Raw genomic sequence first — 15,378 nt, forward strand, 5'->3', positions numbered from 1 at the left:
GCATGCCCACACGCACAGAGATGTATAAACTTGGATAAGGATTTTGCACACAGACCTATTTTGTTTTCTCATCCTCACTCAGGACTCAAATCATTAGGAACACTCCCCTCTTTGTGACAGATGGCTGCCTGCCATGTTTTCATATACAAGTATTGATTTTTGTAATTACCTGTTGTCCAAATACTAATCTTGCAGGCACTAGCCTTTCCAAATTTACTCAGTCTTCTAGTCTTTCTATTGCATTTTATTCAATTGATTTAGCTTTTCAGTCTACATTTCATTATTGGTATTGACTTTGCTCACACAATGGATAGGCCATTGAGCAAAAGGCTGAATTAAATCTCCTGTATGTGGAGGGTCATAAATCATGCCTCTCTGATTCCTTATTACACTACTTTGTACAGTTTTCACATAATAAAGCCTAGAAATTCAGTTTTGTTCAAAATGATGATGGATCTTATAGGAACAAAGATGAGAATTCACTTCCATAAATCAGCAGACCAAATAAAGCTCTGTCCCGATGTTTTTCCAATGGGTCTAGTGAACTTGGATTTGAGGCAGTCATCAGGGAGGTGGAACTGATGGGAGAGAACCCAGTATGGTCAGTTAGGGACCACTAGTGTAGAATCTACAATACAATGGGTTCCCTGACCCAGGGCAAAACATTCAGTTATAAATACTGTGAAGATCAGAATGAGTGTCCAAAAATTAGGGTAAGAGAGTGTCATACAAGCAAGAGTTCATAGCCAAACTGAGATCAGAAGGAAAGTAGTTGAAGAAAAATTCAAACAAGTGGAAAAGGAGGACGCAGAAGGAGAGAGTCTGGATCATTGCCACAAACACATCAAGTTTATACAGCTCATTTTTCTGAGCTAATGAATATCTGACATGTGGGTGGGTTGTCCTACTTTCAGAAGCAGAGCTGAGTGGATGTCAGTAATATCTGAACTCTGCCTGCGTCTGTGCTGCCTCCTGAATCGTTGGGACTGTCGCAATAAACTGAACGTAAGATAATCTAGAGTTAGTAGACATGAAAATATTACTGGCAGTTTTTAGGAGGAGCCTAAATGTTGATAACTTTGTAGTATTTTGTATAAGTCCTTTCTTCATTCTAGCTGAGGACTCTCCCAGTTAAGAATATTAAGAACATCCCATTGATTTGGGGTTAATAAAAGTGCCTGTCGTGGGTTGCAGTCCTTTGAGTTAATTCATGCTCCTCCCCATGCTCCTCCATTCCTTCTCATGCACACATTAGAGCAGGCATGCAGTGAGACCCCAGTCACACCTGGGCATTCATTCCCAAACAGGAGCATACATGGGCGTGTGTTCACTATATGGTGCATTCAAGACACTGTGTCACCTAGAGATTTACAACAATATTTGCCCACTTTCAAATGACAAGAATGGATTATTTTTAAAATGTGAAATTGTAAATAATTAATTTTATTATAAATTATTAAATTACATTTAATCAGTTTTAAATGAATATATTTTAAACTTAAAATTAATACAAATTTTAAAATAATTTTAAATTTTATTTTTTTAAACATAAGACCATCTACTTAAATAACATGCCTTTGAAAAACTCAAACTTTCTTATAAGATGTTACACATGGGGAGGACTGACATGTACTTACTTCTGTGTAATGAACACCACTGACTTAGATTTCATTTATTTTTGGCCTGATTTCCTCTTTCATTATATGAGAAATTAGTTTCATCTATCAGATATGCAACCAAAGTGTTCCAAGTGTAGGTAGGTCTTACACAGTAAATTTATCCTAGAAAAAAAACAATTTATCTAGGAAACTGATGCTCATTTTATTTTCCTAACTCCTACCATACCTCTTGTCCTAACATACCTTACCATCCTAATTCCAAGAAAGGACTTTTTGCTTTTAAAAAAATTGAATTTTTAGTTCTAGTGGAAAAAGAGCTTATCAACAGCCTATTGTGCGTGCGTATGTAGGTGAATCAAATATTAATAGTGTATCGATCCCACTTTTAGGGAATCCACCTCCCAGACAGACAGCATGTAAACAGGGCAATGTCACACCACGTATTAGGCCCCAGGTGAGGGCTGGTCCCCGGTCTGTGACAGTGCTTACAAAAGCTTAAATTCCAGCCCTGTGGTGTCAGAAAAAAGCTTCCTGCTTCTTATATGACTGACACAGAATTTTCAATTAGAAACTTCCAGGAAAATATAGCCTAATCTATACTCACTTTGCATTGATGGAAGAGGGCTCAGATTTAAGAGTATCGGTCTTTCGGAGTTTGTGTGTGTATTCAAGTGCATTTCCATATACTTTCAATATATTTGGACCATTTACACTAATTTCTAAATTGCCATTATCTTTCTTTGGAGATGTTAATTGAAACATGGAAATTAATTTCTGTGTATAAAAATATGCATAACTTCCCCTTCCCCTTACACTTTTTATTTTATTGGTTGATTTAGAACGTTCCATATATTTTTTAAAATTCAGCCTTGTTCCTGTCTACTACACTTAAAGTGCCTCATAATTTTTATTTTATTCTTGGTTGTTTCCACTTCATATAGTCCAAGGAAAGGTGTTATCCATCTTTGCAGTTGATTATCTTTGAACCATGTCATCTCTTTCCTTCACCATATATTGTTGAACAGTTTTTGCAGAGCAGTCCGTGCTAGTTACTAGATGTCAACAGACATTATACTGTCAAGCACAGGCTCTGGAGCCAGCTGCCTGCCTTTGAACCCTGGCTGCTCTGCTGCTTTCTAACTCCGTGATCTTGGGCAAGTTTCTTTACCTTTCTGAGCCTCCGTTTCCCAGACTGTAAAATGGCAGGAGAATCCATATGACTTTTGAGAGAACACACATTTTGAGGCTGCCAGCCAGAGAGAGAGGTTAAGAAACGCAGGCTATTACCGATATAGTATTATGCAAACATAAATGAAAGAAACTTCTTCTTATCGGTTAAATGTAAAGAGAGTCTCACAATGTTATAGACAGAATGTCTGTACGTATTCTGCTTTACTTGTATGGCTCATCTTTCACATGTTGAAATCTATTATCAGCTGTAGGACACACTGAAGCATGCATTGTGTGTGGCTCTGTACTGAGCCACTGTTGGAACCAGTGGATTCAACCACTGCATTTAGCAAGTTGGAATCAAAGAATCATTCATGCATGCAACATAAAAGGACACATAAAACATGTCCAAATGCTTAATACACTGAAATTATGGGAATGTGGAATTAATAACCATATTCATTTAACAGATATCTTCTGAGTGGCCATAAAGTTCCAGGCTCTTCTCTTGGCCCTGATGATAGAGCAGTGAAGAAACTATAAACCCAGATGACTGGGGGGAGGCAGCTCTAAACAGATGAAGATGTAAATCTGTCATGTGTCAGATGGTGTTAGTGGCTCTGAAGAAAATGCAGCACGGAAGTGGGGATAGAAAGTGAGGGGTGTGGGGTGTGGGTGGGGGGTGGGGATCCACTGCTATTTGGCATAAGTTTATCCAGGAGAGTCGTCTCTGAGAATGGGTGTGTGAGCAGAGGAGGAAGACAGAAAGAGAACCAGGTGAGTACTCTGAGGAGTGTTCCCACACACAAAGCAAACAAACAAACAAGAAGGGAAGTAGGGGTGAGCTTGTCTGTGCTCCCAGAGGCTGTTAGCTTCCCAGGGTGCCGCAACAGCCTCACTGGGGGGCACGAAACAACAGAAACTTACTCTCCCACAGTTCCGGGGTCCAGAAGTCCAAGATCAAGGCATGGGCAGGGCCAGGCTCCCACTGAGACTCTGATGGAATGCTTCCTTACCTCTTCCTAGCTTCTGTGGCCCTCAGCCCTTGGCTTGTAGACACATACTGCAGTTTCTGATATCACATACAACCTGCTCCTCTCTCTGTGTGTCTGTCTGTCCCTCCTTTTCTTACAAGGACTGTCATTTTAGATTAGGGTCCACCCTACTGACCTGATCTTAATTTGATTATACCTGCAAAGACCCTGTTTTCAAATAAGTTCATATTTGTAGGGACCTGGGGTTGGGATTTGAACATATCTTTGGTGGGGGGAGGGGCACAATACAGCTCATAACAAGGAGTAACCAACAGTGTGGCTGCAACATGACCAGCGAGGGAAGGGGGGCGGAAGATGATCGGAGAGGTAGGAGTCCAGGGTAGGGCTGTGTAGGCTTTGCTGGCCAAAGGCCTCGCGATCAGAGAAGAGAAATCCAGGGCAGGACTTTTGGTGGGGTGGTTTGGAAAGTAGCACATTGAATTAGAGAGATTTTGAAATCCATGAAATGGTTGAAGGAGAAGGTAACTGGTGATAAGAAAGAAGATGAGGAGAAGCCATGAAGGAGAAGGCGAATGGATAAATGAAGTGGGTAGGATTCACCCAGAAAGGATAAAAGTGTATGCTTCTTGGAAGGAGCCAAAAAAAGGAAGGAAGGGAACCTCGAGTAACCTCTGGCGGTGATCTCAAAGTGGCTGAGAAAGTGTGAGAAAATCAAAGTGGCTCGGATCTCAGGGAAATGTGGTTACCGAAAGGACCTGGAAACATTTGGAAGAAGGAAAACTTCAAAATGAGAGAATCTTGGGAAGTGGGAGAGGATTTGACTGAGAACCGTCTAGAATGAGACTGGAGAGAAGTGGCCAGGAGCAAGGAGGCAGGTGGCGGGCGTCAGGAGGCCCCTCTGAGGGGGCGACTAGGATGGGAGCAGTGTCTGTGCACACAGCAAGCCGTCAGGTGACAAGTGACAGGTCTGCATAAAGGAAAAGGAAAGAAGGCAATGACTTCCATAAAGAGAGCGTTAAGATCTGTTTCCAAAGAGCAATCTGATCTCGTCATGTTTAAATTCCATCAGGGCAGAAGGAGGAAGAGGACCAGCATGATAAGGCCAGGAACACTAGTTGAGGGCAGGAGATTGGGACTGGGTGTGGGAAGGAGGTGTCTCTGTGGAGAAGTGCAGGCTTCTGGGGGCGCCACCTTTATGAACACCTTTATGAATGCAGGAGAGATGAGGTATATGGTCCATGTTGAGCTCCACCTCAGCTGGAAGCTAAAACGGAATGAGTGGAGAAGACAGCCTCATAGTTTTTGTGTTTTTGTTTCTTGTTTTTACTTTTATGAAGGCTTGGTCCTTCACACATAAAAAGTGATGGGAGAAGCAGAATCGAGAGTCACTGTACCAGTACTTCCAGCGGAAAGGGCTATAGTCATCTTCAGTGGAGATGATAAGCAGGCAGTGGTTCTAACAGGCTGGAATAAAATTACAACTAAAGAGGGTAAGCGTGATTCCACCAAGGTATATACTGATGAGCAGCTCTATTCGTGTGCCATGGGAGGGTAAGTCAGAGCCACCATCTTTTGGAATATGAAGAAAGAAGCAAAGAGGAAGGCATCCAGAGACACCAAATGGTGGTGACTTGGTGGCCTTTTTACTTAAAGGTATATGGGACTGATGAAGCAGCAGGGACATCTGGGGCTTGGTGACACTGTCCTTCCCTGCCTTGTACACCCCTTTCCTTCACATTTTGCTTTTACACCTCTCTGCCCTTCTATATCCATCTCCTGCCCCTTTAGCTCCTCTCTCTTCTTTCCATCCTAAATCCGGGCCTATTAGAGCATCCATTAGCCATTCAGAGGCTTCTCCTGGACTGAAGAGATGGAGGGCTCCTGCCGAAAGGCCTCTGCTTCCCACCGTCAGAGAGGATCAGAGCAGCGCGACAGATCTGTGTGGTATACAAAGTAAGCACTTTCTCCTGGCCCCGGAGGTTCAGCAGACATAGCTCCCCCATGAGCAAATAAGTTAAATGTCACTAAAACCAAGTTCAAAAAACTGTTCTTGGTAGAAGATTCAAGTCTCCCCAGTGGCTGTAGAGACCTCACTGGTTTGATGGCCTCTTCCATTGACAAGCTTAACAAGAGAACTGGGAGAGAGTAGGAAATCATGTTGGACAGAAAGGTTATAAGGAGAGGAACAGTCCATAGTTAGTAGGTGACAGCAAAAAAAGAATGACATTTTCCCAGACTGGCTGTCAGCTCAGCTTCTGAGCTGGTGACTTGTCATGTGCTACCAGAGCTCAGTCAGACCTAACGAGCAAGAACTGTATTCCCTCAAGTTTGAGGTCCTTTCAAGGAAGATGGACCATGGCAGGAGAGTAGACAGGTGGTGTGGGGGATTTAGACATGTTCCTACAAGACTGTGGCAGCTCAGAGTGAGGCAAAGGGGTGGGAGGGCATCAGGAGATGCAGAGTGGACCTGCCCACTAGGGGCAGCAGAGAGCCATGGCCTCCTGGCTGCACCACTTCTATAGCCATGGGCCACTCTGGCAAAGAAAACAGAGTCAAGTCAGAGAGTACCTTGGGGTCTGACTTCGTGTGAGGAATCAGCTCTTCTCCTCCCTCCCACCCCTGACAGCAGGGAGAAGGAGAAAGAACAAGGAGGATGGAGGGGTATGAGAAGAGGATGCTAGGGGCTTGCTTGAGACTCACGTCTACCCAGCAATGGGAGGGTGGGATATGATGGATAGGGAGAGGGAGTGAGGACTGAGACTGTAAAATGGACAGACTTTGTTCTTTGTAACTGGAACAAGACTATTTTAATATCCAAAAGTGGATGAAAGTTAAGCAGTTGGATAGATGTGTGAAGGGCAGGGCTCAGGCAGGAAGAGTCCTGAGGAGGACCACCAGGTGCAGGACGTTCTCTTTGCATGACAGTGACGAGTCCGAGAACAGTCCCCAGAACCAGGTTCATGACTTGGGAACAGTGATACAGCAGACATTTTTCCAAACTCTGTGACATTTCCTTGGTGGGTTTCCTAAAATTCATGTTGGGCTAGTCTAACTTTGTTTCTTCTTTGGGGCATGCTCTCTGATTTCAGTGGGTTATCTTTTTATCTGCCTACCCCTTGGAAATGGTTTGTAGTCTTTCCAGTAACTAACAAAAGAAACAAATGACCTATCTGAACGTTAGTCCATCCTCATTTGTCTCACAGGTCGAGGACCGCGTCTAACCCAGAGATTTCTCTCTGTGCTTTGATTTCTTGGCACATTTCTGAATGAGCTTGCCTATGTCGTATATTTGAAGAGACCTAAACCTGAGGAACTAATCCCTCCTTCAGGGGTATAGTCCCAATTTATAGCCAACCTAGACCTCTTTAGCTAGCGTTTCTGGTCACTTCCTGGTCTCCAATCTCCAGACGAGATGGCCTCTGGCCTCCTGCTGACATTTTGCTTCTTATTGCTGCTGATTTGCCACCATTTAACTTTATTTTTGAGTGAGAAATCTCTAAATTGTTGAATGAAAGGAGAAGCTTCTTGTTTATCTGTCATCCTTTTGCTTTTTCCCTTCCAGAAAGCCTTGATGTTTTCCTGGCACACCAAGTAGAGAGAACGTTTTGTCAAAGTACTGATAGAAATAACACAAAAAGCCTCCATAGCATGTTCTGTCCACACATAGATTGCAACGCATACTTCCCCTTTTTATGGTTTTATTGCAATTCTCTGCCTTCCGGTAGTTCTGCAATCCCTTTCATGAGTCCACTCTAAGTAAATGATCTTGCACCCTTACCTCTTGATCCCCTGACCATTTTTCTAACTTCTCCAATGTTATTGTTCCACTTTATTCTAGATTCAGAGTTTCAGACCTCCTCAATCTGATGGCACTTGCAGATGTGTTAATGTCCATGCTTTCTTCATGTGTGTGCACAATCTTGGAAATGTTTATCTTGGCTGGAGCCAGATACCATGGAGGATTAAAGCCTCCCTCACTTGAAAAAGAGCCACAATCAACTTAAGTGTGTGCAGACTTCTAGCTCAGCCACACTTCTTGCATTCAAAATCAGATTCTTATTGGAAGAAGTGTCTCTGTTCCAAAACTATCTCATAGGTGTTTTGACATTTCTGTTCCCTACTAGGTGAACTTCATAATTGAAAATGATTTTTAAATGTTTCCTGTAAAGCTGTAGGTGATCATTATGGGATGGCTATTCTTGTTTGGTAGCTCCAGTTTTTATCCAAACCTCTAATATAACTGAAAGAAAAAGATCTATTGTGTTAAGAGCTCTTCAAAATCCAAATTGTTCTTCTGCATTTACAATCCTTCTTAATTAATTTGCCTCTTGAATGAAAACACTGAGTAGGCATTAAATTTTATTTGTATTAATTTTATGTGTGGAACGATTTCTGTATTTCCTTTGGATCTATACAGGCTGTATTCAATTTCCAAAGATTTTTAAAAAGAAAGAATCTTACAGGCTGTCTTAATTTCCAAAGATTTTCTGAAAGAAAGACTCTTACAATCGAAAATGTATTTTCCCTGAAAACAGTGATATATAAAGAGACCAGGTTCCCCAGGACAGCCCACAAAAGCCTCATTAAATCAAAATGTCCCCAAACTATAGCAGTGGTGAAACTATAGCAGTAGGTGATTCGTGTAATAATGGCCAGTCTCTTTGTATTCATGGGGAACGGTAGAGAGTATTGCAGTCAGAATGCTGGGAACTCATCTCCATAGTTGTACTACTTAGAAAGTAGTATTCCCTAAGACATCCCTGCGGGCTTTGGGGCAGGAGGGAAGACAGTTCTTGCTACAAACCCCAGTGATAGAATCTGCTGTCTGCGGTAGAGGCTCAAGGAAATGAGAGACATGAAAGGCAGCGAGGAGAAAATGACAGTGACATTTTGGGGAGTGGTGGGTAAGATTTGAGACTCCGTTGTGTGGACTGAATGAAAGGAGCATGGAAATGAAGGTTGGAAACTGATTGTAGGAGGTTGGAAAATAAAAAGATGTAAGCAATGGATGCTCCTATTTGCATTACCCTTGAATGCCAAGCAAAAATCTCAGACCACACCAACTCCCTGAAACTCCCTTCATTTAATTTTACTTTAACTATTGTCCTTTGTATTGCCACCATCTATAGCTTTTAAGCCAGTTTCTCTCTTTCCTGGTCCACTAGGGGAAAAGAGGATTATCTTCCAAGCTGTCCTCTATTCTTTTATATATAATGCAAATACACTGGAAATTGATGTTTTATATAGACTTTTGTGGCCTGCACAGGTCATAGGGAAGCATACCAGGAATAAAATGTTTCTCCATATATATCATCTTCTGTTTTTCTCTTACATCTAGAAGACACAAATAAGGTCATGTATAAAAAGGTAACATGGTGGCTTGTACATCCACTCAAAATGGAGCTATTCAGAGACTCCTGGTGAGAAGCAGGGTAGAGCTGATGAGGTGGGGTGAGAACTGGGCCCTTATTTTCAGGCTAGAATAATCCTAATGTAGTCTAGAAGACACTGAAGTTAGATCAAAGGAAAAAGAACTCTTGATAGAGTTGATACAGAGACCCTGGAATTTCATGCAAGTATTTTTAGTAAAAGAGGTAGGTATCTGAATTCATGGTTCACTGGCTTTTCCTCTTCCTCATGATAAAGACACTCTACAGTGACCCCTCTGCCCACGTACACATCTAGTTATGTCCAGTTGTTTCCTGGAAGGTGTCTCTGTTTAGAAAAGTGCCTGCCAGCTCTGGCATGGGAAGCACCATTTCCTTCTTCTCTTGCTGCTGATGGCTGCCCAGAGAGGCTACCTAATGTCCACAGGAGGCAATGGTGGTGACCACAAGCAAGCCATCCTTGACTGGTACCATTATTCCACCTGCTTCCCCTTAGTTTGACCTGCCAGAGGAATCTGACACTCTCCATCACTGTACTCTGCCACCCTTGCCAGGCACTGTTGCCCTTTTTAATGAGTACCATTATTGTGCATCAGCTATTACTCTTGCCACTCATGTGATAGATCTTTCAAAGCCTAAAAATATAAAAAGTGGTGAGAATGCCTCTGTACCACTCCTAATTTAGTGTATCTGTTTTTCATGTGGACTGAAAAAGAACAACAAAATAAAGCAGATCTACCTATTTTACTTAGAGCCTCCACGTTTTGTATGGTCCATATAGGACTCCAAAGGAGACCACTTGATTCAAGAGTTAAAACCGATGCTCTACCCAGAATTATCCCTTTTCCTAACCACTAAGGCTTGGCTACTGGATCCAAATGCACATCTTTCTCTTCTCTCAGTTCTTTGTACAAACAAATTTTTGTCAACTAGCTCACAAATCTTATTTTTCATTCCCAAATATGCCTGAGCTATAGCAGTTGCATCAGTGAAACTCAGACCTCTTGCTGTCTACTTTAATTTAGAGAAACTGGCTATACAGAGCAGAAGAACTTGTCTAATCTCTAGTAGGTAGCGACTGTCCTAAGCTTACAGCTTCTCAGACTCATGGGAATGCACAGCACTGCTAATATCAGCCATGCAGGTGTCCACAGTGGGACTGGTACATAGACTCCAGACTCTGTTTGTGAAGATGGTTTTGGGGAGAACATATGGAAACTTAAAAGAATGGAGATGATTCTGTTAAGCCTTCTTGGTGGTCATATGACTCTTGGTATGAGAACATACAAATTTATATCTGTAAAGAAAATTAACTATTGCAGTGGAAAGTGTTCTTTTATTCTCTTCATTCTGGGAGATTTGCAATATTATATTGTATAGAAGCCATAATGCAAAGAGAAATGCTTGCTTTCATCATCTCTTACCAATGAGGAATCACAGGCCATGGAAAGGCTGAGTGACAATGGGGCAGGGCATTCTGGAACAGATTGGATTAGAGAGGTGTTTGTATGGTCATTAAAGAAAGAAATGGAAAACAGTTGGTCAGAGGACATTGAATATAGGTTATATTAGTTTCCTCTTACTGCTTTGAGAAATTACTACCAGCTTAGTGGCTTAATACAACACAAGTTTATTATCTTACACTTCGGGAGCTCAGAAATCTGAATCAGTTTCACTTGGCTAAAGTCCAGATGTCAGCAAGGCTGTGTTCTAGAGAAGAATCTGTTTTCTGGTCTTTTCCACCTTCTAGAGTATGCCTACATTCCTTGGCTTGTGCCACCTTTCTTTATATTCCAAGTTCATTCCAACCTCTGCTTCTATCATCACATTTCCTTTCTCTGACTCTGACCCTCTGGCCTCTTTCTATAAGGACTCTTTGGATTACACTGGGCACACCCAGATAATCCAGAATAATCTTGCATTTGAAATTATTTAATCTAATCACAGCAGCTAAATCTCTTTTGCTGTTAAAGATAATATATTTACAGGTTTCAGAGATTTGGATATGGACATCCCTTGGGGAGAGAAACTATTCAGCCTACTATATAAGTCCTTGTCCATTGAAAAGAAATATTTAAATACCCTGGATTTAAAAAAAAAATCAGACTTGATGTTTTTCTCTCCCTATAAGTTTTTAGAAAATTTCAAGTGTTTATACTTAACATCATGATTTGGAAAAGACTCTGATGTATGCTCATCAAGAGATGAGGCACAGTGAACTTAGAAAAAGATTTTGATTCAACACATGTAATGGTGCAAGGAGCAGATAGAGGTCGGAAGAATCATTGTGTGACACAGATCAGGAAGAATGGCCAGGTAACCCCATTGCATGTGGGGAGGACTGGTTTCTCTCTCTCTCTCTCTCTCTCTCTCTCTCTCTCTCTCTTTTTAGAAAGAAGTTCACTTTCTTTAATGTACAAAAAGATGAGTAAAAACAAAAGCAAATGAAACATCACATTTGTTTACACCATTACCTAGATCTTCATATTGACTTTACTATTCAAACACTAGGAAGCAGGTGGTGATTTCGGGGTTGGGAAAAAGATAAAACAAAAAACCTGTCTACCATGTTTACTCCACACTGTGCAGAGCTGTGCTCAGAGACGGCTTTTTTTTTTTCTTTTCTGAAGCTGGAAACGGGGAGAGACAGTCAGACAGACTCCCGCATGCGCCCGACCGGGATCCACCCGGCACGCCCACCAGGGGCGATGCTCTGCCCACCAGGGGGCGATGCTCTGCCCCTCTGGGGCGTCGCTCTGCCGTGACCAGAGCCACTCTAGCGCCTGGGGCAGAGGCCAAGGAGCCATCCCCAGCGCCCGGGCCATCTTTTTGCTCCAATGGAGCCTTGGCTGCGGGAGGGGAAGAGACAGAGAGGAAGGAGGGGGGGTGGAGAAGCAAATGGGCACTTCTCCTATGTGCCCTGGCCGGGAATCGAACCCGGGTCCCCCGCACGCCAGGCCGACGCTCTACCGCTGAGCCAACCGGCCAGGGCCAAGAGACAGCTTCTTATACTTCTCCACGGTGCAGGAATTCAGTTGTATATAAAATTGAACCTGCTCAAGAGCTGAGGGAGACTAGAAATGATGGGTCCGTATCCAGGGGTGTTGTCACACAATTCAAACAATGGTGCGGCTACCAGCTTCTAATTTTTAGGGACTACAAATAAGGCTTTCTCTTGAAGTTGAACCAGAAACAACTTCTTATGTTCCCTCAGCTTTGTAATATGTGCTGGAATATATGGATACTGAGAAGGTTCAAAATTTGATCTCCACCAGTTGCCAATGCAGTTATCAATGACCCAGTCTTGTAGGACTCCATCTTGACGGCCTAGTATCTCTGTCATTAAGCATTTTAGTCCTTCGACTTCATCTTCTCCTGGGTTAAGTTCACCACCAGGTGATTTGAAGAAAGTTGTTCCCAGCTGTAGCAGTAACACGTGGGGTAGCCGGTGCTCGTGTACTATCAGGACCCCTTCTACAGTACTCCGCATTCCAATTTTATCAAACTCCTCCCTCATACGTTGAAATCTGGCTGCAACAGAGCTGTCCTTCTCCTAAAGGGGCTCTTTTATACCAAAAGTATAATTGGTAAGAGGGTACAGGTTGATGGTGCGCTCCAAGGTGAGGGGCTTGGTCTGCTGTACTTGTTGCTGAACTGGTTGACCCCCTCGGGGCCAGCCAGCTTGCGAGTGATTGGGCAGCACCACCGTCATGCTGGCGAGCACTGGTGGTGAAGGAAAAGGGGGAGAGGCAGGGAGACTTTCCCGATGCGGGCAGCAGTTGTCTGCGTCCCACTCAACAGCCGCTGCCCGCCATTAATAGGAGATCGCAAGAGGAGGTGTTCACACGCCGGAACTTTTTTTAAAATTGATTGATTTTTAGAGAAAAGAGAGAGAAAAGGAGAGAGAAAGAAAATGAGAATCATTCATTTGTTCCACTTAGTTATGCATTCATGGGTTACTTCCCATATATGTCCTGACTGGAAATCAAACCCACAACCTTGGTGTTTCTGGATGACACTCTAACCGACTGAGCTAACTGGCCAGGGCCAGTGCTGGTTATTCTTATAACCCTCTCAACAAAAGAGTTGAGGCCATGCTAAGGCTTGTTTGATTGGCAAGAGGCTGGGAAATTATAATTCCTGCCCTTAAAGTAATTTTACCTGGCCATTGTACTAAAGAATTAGAGGTTGTTTGGAGAAGGAATGGAAAGGTACCTGTTCCAAAACAAAAGGTAACTTTTCATACCCCCTGGCTCAGACATAGCACATGTATAGACCACAATGAATGCATGCTCCCATAATACATGAGGAAAACAAACATGGTGAAAATGGTGTCATAAGCCAGTTGTAATTGTGTAAACCCATTGGCCAGCCAAAACCCCAAATCCTCAAAGCTATAACCAAGATAGATTTCCTAGGGAGGTATTGGCAATATCTGAATTAACAATGGTCCCCTGACTTACAACGTCCTTATTCAAAAGAAGTCAGCTTTGCTGGTTTACTTTATAGATTGTCAGGGTCTGAATAGAGCATTTCTCCCCATGGCTTTGACTCTGTCCAATATAGTTCAAGATGATAAAGAAGCTCCATGGCACAGGGATTCCACTGCTGTCATTGATTGGGAAAAATCCCAATTTCTGAGAAAAAGTCAATCTCTATTTGTCTTTCCCTGAGAGACCATAAAACCTATTTTATCAGTTCTTACACAATGATATAGTAATTCTCTGACCTGTGACCAAAATTCCCATGAAGAGACTAAAATTTACTAATGATAAAAGATACTCTGATAAAAAAAAACTCTGACGATTAATGATTATTGGGCTTGCAAAAGAGCAGGCTGACTAAATTGGAACCTGCATGACCCGTGACAATGTGAGGTTGGCTTGTAGCTTATGCAGACAAGGGGTGATCCAACAAGGAACACCTGAAGACTCAGGAATATTTCTCAACTGATGAAAAATATTTCAAAATGCCACCCTGAAATGAGTTAGAAACATAATACTTGGTAGAACTCCTCAGATTCTAGAGAAATTATATCTCATATTTGGGGATACTAAGTTCCATTAGGGAAAAAAAAGACAAGAAGAGGGGGAAAATAGAAAAAGAAGGTTACTTTTGAAGGTGGTCCCAAACAACAAAAAGCTCTTAAGATTTTGGGTACAGTATTGAGTAAGATCCATAAATTGTTTTACTAATGCCCAGAGATTAGAGTTCATGGCCAAAGCCAGTAGGGGCAGCAGAGAGACAGCTTTACCGCTGACTGCCATATTTCACTATTAGATATTTACTTTTTAAAAGACCATCAGTGGCTTGCTACTAGGTACTAATAGAGATTGCTTGTATCCCTAAAGAAAATTTGAAGCCTAAAATTCCTGCTAGACTCTGGAGAATGTCAAATAACAATGACATAAGAAACGACCTAAATGGAACTACCTAAACATTCTGATTAAGTACAGGGATTTGCTCAAGAACTCTCTAAGTTTGGTTATACCAGAGGTGTCCACTAGATGCATGAACAGTAAGTTTCAGAATCTGGCTTCCCTTGCTTTATTTCCTCTGATGCTTCATCTGGTTCTATGGAGAAATCATAGACCCTGATTCCTTATCAGAACAACGCCAGCAACAACAGGACTTGAGGACAAGAGCACTAAAATTATAGAAAAGGAACACTTTTGAAAGACTGCCTTCCTCCAACCTAGTTTATAGAAAAGTTAATGTTAACAGAACAAAAACCAAAATGCTAGAGAGTATCTTCACAGTTGGCCAGGTTGTATTCTTTTGAATGAGCATTTGAAAAGATAGTATTATCATGAGTCATTCATCTATTCAGGGTCAACCATCCAGGATGTAGCCTGATTATTAGGAAGCCTTTTTCTGTCTTTCCTCATTGAAGTGATTTGAAAACAGAATCATATAACACTGACTGGTGGGCAGTGTTCAATGGGCTAGGTATCGCATCAAGAAAATGGGCAAAGAGCAATGGTCTGTCCTTGGCAATTCTTTGTGTAGAGCAGATACTGAAATGAGATTACATTGGTTCTATTAGACTTCAGTTTGGGGTCAGGTATGTAGGTGCACCTCAGCCAGCAGCCAAAGAATATACCAGTGGTTAAAACAGGAGGTGATCTACTGCTTGGCTACTAGATCTAAATATCTCCCAGATAACCCAGGACAAACTCTTTATTTTAAGGTATTCTGAGTAGCAGC

The 15,378-nt window shown here is 42.2% G+C and overlaps 1 protein-coding gene and 1 pseudogene across 8 annotated transcripts in view; one reads left to right on the forward strand and one right to left on the reverse strand.

Annotated features, from left to right (window-relative positions):
* The window catches only part of CTNND2 (catenin delta 2), a 944,271-nt gene that overhangs the window by 684,807 nt on the left and 244,086 nt on the right, over positions 1-15,378 (forward strand). The window lies entirely within an intron of this gene.
* LOC136389009 (cleavage and polyadenylation specificity factor subunit 5 pseudogene) lies at positions 12,172-12,883 on the reverse strand (annotated as a pseudogene).

This window comes from Saccopteryx leptura, chromosome 1 (assembly GCF_036850995.1).
Source record: "Saccopteryx leptura isolate mSacLep1 chromosome 1, mSacLep1_pri_phased_curated, whole genome shotgun sequence".
NCBI classification, from domain to species: domain Eukaryota; kingdom Metazoa; phylum Chordata; class Mammalia; order Chiroptera; family Emballonuridae; genus Saccopteryx; species Saccopteryx leptura.